The sequence below is a fragment of the Psammomys obesus genome, unplaced genomic scaffold (genome assembly GCF_907164565.1).
Source record: "Psammomys obesus unplaced genomic scaffold, mPsaObe1.curated_primary_1811, whole genome shotgun sequence".
In the NCBI taxonomy this organism is placed as follows: Eukaryota; Metazoa; Chordata; class Mammalia; order Rodentia; family Muridae; genus Psammomys; species Psammomys obesus.
The window spans coordinates 64218457-64225128 of NW_026585504.1; positions in this window are offsets into that span (position 1 = coordinate 64218457).

Sequence of the window (6672 nt, forward strand, 5' to 3'; positions counted from 1 at the left end):
AGATAGATAGATAGATAGATAGATAGATAGATAGATAGATAGATAGATAGAACTAAATACAGTACTTACAAATAGTATTTTGCCTCTTTTTAGGAAAGGTTGCTACTGTTGATTGCAAAATGAAAACAGAATGTAACGTATATGGGTGAAGTGTTATAAGGTATTTGTTTTGCAAATCCCTTTCTTATTTGAAGTTTTAAAACAGTAAATCTAATCATGAAGGTAATTGTGGCTCCAGAACATTGATGACATTCCTTGGCCTGTGATGTCGTTTCCACCGTTAAGTCCTTCCATTCATGGAGTTGGAACAAATCCAGAGAAGGCAGAAACTAAGTCTTCTTAATGTTTTCTGCTTTTCCAGTGTGCTTAAATACCTGAAGGGAAGGAGGAGGTTCTGGTTGGAACTGGGACTTTCATACTTCACACATGTGCATTGCCTGCTTAGAAGGGTGCAATGACGCTCAGCTATTCCTGTTGCCTCATTCTTCCTGTTACCATGCCCCACAACGAAAGTGAATTTCATGAAGGCAGGACTTCTCCACAGAAAACAACCTCACAAATAGTAAGAATTCAATGTTGTTGGATTTTTTCTTCCTCTTCTTCCCTTTCTCTCTCCCTTCTTCTCTCTTTCTCCATGGAGGGTCTCTCAGGTGTCCCAGGCTGGCTTCCAAATGGTTATCACTTCTGATCCTTCTTGCTCTACCTCCGGAGTGCTGAGGTTACAAGTGTGTGCTACTATATCCATTTTCTGCATTGCTAGTCCAGGGCTTGGTGCATGCTAGAGTAAGCATTTTCTTATCAAGCCACACCCCCTGCTCCATTGAATGGGTTTTTGGTGAATGCACTATGAATTAATAGTTGAGTTCTCACTTACAGAAGAATCTAAGGAAAGAAGTGGAGAGTAGTAAGAAGGGAGTGTTGGGAGAGAAGTCTGGAGGCTTTTACTTTTAGTTTCACCCTTGATGGATGAAGTGGGTAATGTCGGGAGAGTTCTTACTAATCTAAAATATTGTCTGAGTTTATGTTATGGTTAAAGTCCTTGGTCAATGGCTTATGCTTTGTCTTCCTTTGCAATTAGTTTGGATTCCAGGTTCTTGCAAACTTAGTTGATGGAATGCTAAAATATGGCATCTAAACTGTAATGTCTGGTAGCAATTTCCTTTGAACTGAAACATTACATCTCCATGGAAATAAACAACCCTTACAAGGCTGAGGAAGTAAACAACCTGCATGGCTCAGGATGTTTCTTAAACCTACAAGATTCTCAAGGTTCCTTCCAAGGGTTACATAAACAATAGAATTGCAGGGGAGATGGCTCTCTCATTTGCTGAGATGCCTGTAGCAAGTTATACAGTTAGTTCCAGAGATACAGCTTTTATGAACCATCACCCATGCTGGGGTTGGATGCAGCTGCCTTTGAGTCCCCATGCTCCTGTGAGTAACCCTTCACTCCTGTAAGTAACCCCAGCAAACTCACTGGTTCACTAGACCTGGGTGGAGGAGACATTTCTTTGGCCTGTTGTTTGTTCTCTATCGTATCTCCTCAGAAAAGTCATACAACACTACAGATTATATGTTAGTGTATATTTTTTCCTAATATTAGTAACCATTCCAGTTCTGGCTTATGCTCTGTAAAACACTACTTGTTAAATGACAGCGTGTGTGTGTGTGTGTGTGTGTGTGTGTGTGCGCGCGCGCTGAATATTTCCTGGGGGCCTTCTTGCATTATTCTTATACCTGTATACATACATTAATTAATCTCACATCATTCACTTACTATAATTAACAGCTGCTTTTCTAAGGGAGGGTTATTATTTTTGGAATGGCATGAGCTGATAAGATTCACCATGAAAAACAAAGATTCCAAGTCTGTGACTCAGACTGTAGTTGGATTTGAAATCAGAATTACTTTAGTTGATCAGCCAGGGGAGAGACAAAGCCCCTATTGAGAGCCTGCCTGTAACCTTCATTATCACTTAAAGGTGCTAGAGATGAAGGGCGGGTTGAAGCCCGCTTGCAGAGAGCTTTAAGAGTGTTTATTTTTTTATTAGTTACTTTTCTCATTCCAAAAGCATATTGACGAAGGACGTTTTAATTCAGGCTCACACTTCACAGGTATAGTCTGCTGTGGTGGGAGGGCATGATTGCAGGAGCGGGAAGCCGCTGGCTGCTCTGCACCGACTGTCAGGAAGAAGAGAGATGAAGCGGGTGCTCAGCCCACCTTCTGACTTTTTGTAGTCAATGTCCCCACCCAGCCCAGGTAACGGAGCTGCCATAGCGGGGGTGGGTTTTCCCACTTCACTTATCTTAGTTTAGACATTTCTCACAGACATGTGTAGGGGCTTTATCTCCTTTCTGATTCTAGACTCTGTCAGCTTGACTGTCAGTATGAACCATCGCAAAGTTTAGATAAATGAGACACTTGGCATTTGGAACTCCAGTTCTATATGTCCAGTAACTGCATTTCCAGAATGGGAAAGAGAAGTCAGGCTTGGCTGGTTCATTTAACCCATCAAATGATCATCTATTGGGGGGGGGGACATGATACTTCAGATAAATTATTTTTTATACCAAATTTATTTGTAAGTTTGAAAAGTATAAAATGTCAGAAATATACTTTCCATGTTAACTCATTCCACGCATGCATATAAGTGCACATAGTCGTTCATACATAACTGAAATCAATGTCTTAGCATAATATCTAGTTCAACTCTGGTTAATCAAGCAGGATTGTTCATTCCACTTCATAGTTTGTTGCTTGTGAGTCACTCTTTTGGTTTCATAATCTGTTCTAGTGGTTTGAAGGCAAAACAGAGCAACCACTAGTATGGACGGTTTCAGGAGATTCCACTGGCCAATAGTAAGAGCACATGGGCCACAGAATTCTTTCTATTTCTTTCTTTTAACTTTCTTGTTTCACTTATGTGTATGTATGTGCACATTCCATGTGTGTGCAGGTATCTGTGGACATTGGTAGGACATAAAGCTGGAGTTATGGGCAAAAGATGGAGTTACAGGTGATTGCCAGCCTCCTGATACAGGTTCTAGGATTTGGGCCCCAGGAAGAGAGAACCACTGGGCACCCATCCTAAATTATTATTAGAAATCCAAACTTTATTAAGAAAGCCAAGAACAAATGCTGGTGAAGATGTGGACAAAAGGAACCCTTACACATACATAGTGGAATGTAAGCTACTCCAAGCACTGTGAAAATCGGTACAAAGTGTCCTCAAAACCTAAACAGAGATCTACTCGTGACCCAGCGTGCCACTCCTGGGTATTCAGCAAAGGGCAGTAAGCTAACGCATCCCAGCAATCCTTGCACACTCGTGTTGACCGCACTGTCATCACAAGAGCTAAGTTCTGGAAGCAGCCTAGATGTCCATCAGCAGAGGAACGGGTAGGGAAGATGTGGTTTATGTATGCAACAAAAAATTTCAGCCATAAAGTAGAAGAGTGATATTTACCAGAAATTGTATGTGACTGAGGATGGTTACATTAAGTAGATGAAGATAGTCTCAGGAACGCAAACATTGTTTTCTCTCACTTGTGGGTCTCAGCTTTTACATACAATCATAAAATCCTATGTATCTATAACATGAAAGTAAACTGAAAGTATATAGAGAAGCAAAGAGGAGTATTGGGAGACAGGGGTATGAAGGAATTGTGCTCCCTGCATGGGGAGCATCATACCTATATGATACTAAAAAGAAAACCCAAGAAGCTGAATTAAAAGAATAACAATAATAAAAAGAACACCAGGCCTTTCAACAAATGGATATCTGGGCCAACTCGGTATCCAAGTGCAAGAGAAAATATTTTAAAAATAAGTGAAAATTCTTAAAGTCATCATTGTAAGATCTTTAGGAGAAAACATAGACATAAGTAAATAAGACATATAGCTTTCCTAGCATGTACAAGGTCAGGCATTCAATTCCCAGCCCCTAAAAAAACAGGAAAAAATAAACATACATTTTTATGTTTTTGTTTTATTTTTAACAGGCAAAACTTTCTTAGCTAAGGCATCTAAACTGCAAACACGAGGTGATTCATTAGCACAATAGGTAGCACTTCAGTCTCATAAACTACAAACAACAAGAGAAAAAAACAGAGTTATTTGACAATAAAAGTGTAAAAGTTTTGTGCTTTGAAGGACTCCATAAGGAATAGTGAAAACATAACTTCTATCAAATGAGGGATATATATCTAGAATATATAAAGAACTCAGAATTTAATAATAAAAAGAAAAAAGTTGGTCAAAATATCTAAACAGACATCTCAAAATTCTTCTGTGTTTGGGGATAGAAAGAAGGAAGAAGGAGGATGGAGGTTGGTTCTTTTTATTGGAGACTTTCTAGAAGTTTGGAAAAATGACTTGAGTAAATTCTCAGTTTCCTGTGGTAATTCATTGCCACAGCATCTCTGGTCCTTGGTGTAGGAGGAGACCTGGAACTGGTTCCTTCAAAAGGAAATGAAAATAAGGCCACAGGAGCACAAGGGTTTCCTCATGACCACAGGTCCAATTTGACGAGGTCAAGCCAGTAAGGATTTAGGAAGGATGGTTATAAAATAAGAGAAAACCACAAAGAACAGGAAGGAAAAAAAAAAGCAGGAATTAGAGGGCTACCCAAACAAAATTTCTATGCTTGCAACAATGATGACCTTTGTAACTGGATGCACAGGAATGGCTCATTGGGGCTGTGAAATGCTGTTTAGAATAGGAACGGCTCATGCAGGTATTAAGTCTTTGGGAACTCACTTAAAACCTGCTCCTTCAAAAGGCTCAGTGTTCTCTTAGTGCCCCCTGCAGTTCTCCTCAGACACAGCCCAGCATGGGAACGGGTTCTGCTGGTGTGCTTTCATTCCTTTCCAACTCTCCAGCAACTATTTCCTTTCCACATTTCTCTGCTACCACCAGAGAGCCTGCTGTCTTTGTTTTCTGTTATGGGAGAAAGCCTGTGGTACCAGAACATCATCTTTTCCTGTCAGTTATGCATATGAACACACATATTAACTACATATTATATAACAAAAATACATATTAAATAGAACATTTAAAGATACACCCAGAACTCAAAATGACCTTTAATCATATTATCTAGCCAGAAATGCTGGCAATCTTTAGTGTATTTTCTTCCACTCTTTTTTTTTTCCTTTTAGAGGACGGTGGATATTAGATACTCATACAAATACATAAATGCATTTTTAAATGACTCTCCACTTGAATATTTGTTAACGTAACATAGGTTTTGTGTTGCTTGAGGAAGCTTCCGTATTCAACATCACATCGTAAGATTTTAAGTATAGTGCTAGTGCATCTATCTCATAATGAAGATGCTGAATGCCTCTGAGAGGTTGATCAGATACAGATCATAACCTCATTGACAATTTTCTCTACGTCTGTCTGCTGCAGAGCTGAGACTAATGTTCAGCTAAGTGAAATTGTCAGTGAGGAAGGCTGACTCTGTAAACACACCCTTTGTTTCGCTTTGAGCCAGGTCTCTCTATGTAGCCCCGGAACTTGCTGGGTAGACCTGGATGATCTCAAACTTACGAAAATCTAGCTGCCTCTACCTTGGGAGTGCAGGGATTAAAGGCATATGCCACTGTGCTCTGCTGTTTTGTGTGTTTTTTAAATCATACTTATGGTGGTGTGGTGGTAGATGTGTGGAGGCCAGTGGACCATTGTGGGAGCCCATTCTCTCCTTCCACTCTGTGGGCCGCAGGGGTTCAGTGCAGGTCATCAGCCTTGGTGTTAACTGTCCACCTGCTGACCTAACTGTGGGCGTGGGCCTGAGATTTAATAGGTTCTGTTTCCTGTACCCTCTGCTGAAAGACCTCTGCTGTTAACCTCTGCTTAACAATGATATATTCAAGTAGAAGTATGGATGGCTTTATATACTTTTTTCTCCTTTTGAATAAAGTGAGAGTTAAGTTAGCCACCAAGAATACCATCAAGTATTCCTGGAAATGCCCTCTCGGGAGATCAAATTGGATTTTCAAAGAACTTATGACAGTGTATTTCTTTGGCACTTGTATGGTTTCTTTGGAAGCACTCTTCATGTTCTGTGATACTGAAAGATTCTTATAGCTTCTCTGGCTCGTTATTGACAGCTTTCCTACATGAATTCAATCTCCTCTAGTTGTTCAGCCTCTTGTTACTCTCTGAAAGCCTCTAATTCCACACATCTTTCTTCACTATCTAGACAGAGCTGGAATACACCACTTCAATAACAATCTGTTGCTGTGTTCAAGGCCAAATTGACTCTGATATGCTTGGCATGAACTCATGAATTTATCATACTCCTTCATGGTGTGTGTGTGTGTGTGTGTGTGTGTGTGTGTGTGTGCATGTGTGTGCTGTACACACACATGTAGAGGCTGAAAGACACACTCAGCTGCTGATCCTCAGAATCTCCTTCTACCTTGTTTTTTTAAGACAGGGTTGTAGTGCCTGTTGGGATCAGTAAGCAGGCACTTCTATGGCCAGCTCCAAGGGACCTGATAGACCAGTTATCAGGCATTTGTAAAGACACCCTGACCACCTGGAATTACATGCGCATGCCCTTGATCACCCTATAAGAGAACTGGAACCCTGCTCCCTCTCTCTCTTCTACCTCTTCTGCTCCCTCACTCTCTTCTCCCTCTTCTGCTCCCTCACTCTCTTCTCCC